Here is a 1,111-nt window from a genome sequence, read left to right as displayed (position 1 = left end):
AAATCACCCCCCAGGGGGGAAGGTCACACTGCAATCCCTTCTCCTCTATTCTCCTCTCAGGATCTTGGGCACACACGCACACGCGCCTGGCGTGAGTTTTAAGCCACTGGGTCCAAAACTCGAACTGCGGTCAACTACGTGGGAGTCCAGCGACATAGCCATTACGCTAACTGCTGGTCCCCCTCTAGTTTAAAAAAAAAAAAAAATCAGTGAGTTAAATGGATTAGATACAGTTGATATGAAATTAATGAACTGGAAAATATCGATAGATCTGAATAAATGATCCAGAATGCAGATTATTGATTTAAAGATATAGAAAACAGGGACCAGCAGTTAGTCTAATGGCTATGTCGCTGGACTCCCATGTAGTCAACCACAGTTCAAGTCCCAGACCCAGTGGCTTAAAACTCACGCCAGGCGCGTGTGCGTGTGTGCCCAAGATCCTGAGAGGAGAATAGAGGAGAAGGGATTGCAGTGTGACCTTCCCCCCTGGGGGGTGATTTCCTGCTTTCTGTCTTTCTGTCTCTCTCTGTCTGTCTGGCGAGCGCATGCGCCCTATAGCAAAAACCTCTTTAAAAAAAAAAAAAAGAAAGAAAATAAATAAATATATAGAAAACACAAAACAAAGGTAAACAGGCATGAAGGATAGTAGAGATAAAAAGTAAGATTGGATAAAAGGAGCAGTTGAAGAAATAACAGCTGAGATTTTCCCAGCAGTGTGGCAGGATACTAATATTCTAATTCAGGAAACCCGACGGTCCCACACAGATTAATAAACAGAAATATACACTGAGACCTACTGTTCTGAAATCATAGGACACCAAGAAAAAGACATAAAAACAGAAAGAAAAGATAAAATATCTAAGAAGAAAAGTAATGAGACTGACAGGCGGGCTCTCACAGCAGCGGTCATGCCAGAAGACGGCAGTATAGGACCTCAGTGAGTTCAGAGTGGGGGGAAATTGCTATTCTAAAATACTCTTCTCAGCAAAATTATATATATATATGTATATATAAATTTTTTAAGAGTTTTTTTTTCTTTTTTTTTTTGTTTTGTTTTGTTTTTTGCTATAGGGCACATGCGCTCACCAGAAAGACAGAGAGAGACAGA

The 1,111-nt window shown here is 40.9% G+C and overlaps 1 protein-coding gene across 3 annotated transcripts in view; it reads right to left on the bottom strand.

Annotated features, from left to right (window-relative positions):
- The window catches only part of CGREF1 (cell growth regulator with EF-hand domain 1), a 16,066-nt gene that overhangs the window by 7,269 nt on the left and 7,686 nt on the right, over positions 1-1,111 (bottom strand). The gene's annotated exons all lie outside the window — the stretch shown is intronic.

The sequence above is a fragment of the Tupaia chinensis genome, unplaced genomic scaffold (assembly GCF_000334495.1).
Source record: "Tupaia chinensis unplaced genomic scaffold, TupChi_1.0 Scaffold139757_1, whole genome shotgun sequence".
In the NCBI taxonomy this organism is placed as follows: Eukaryota; Metazoa; Chordata; class Mammalia; order Scandentia; family Tupaiidae; genus Tupaia; species Tupaia belangeri.
Note: the sequence above shows the minus strand (reverse complement) of the source record. Positions and strands in the feature narration are given on the sequence as shown.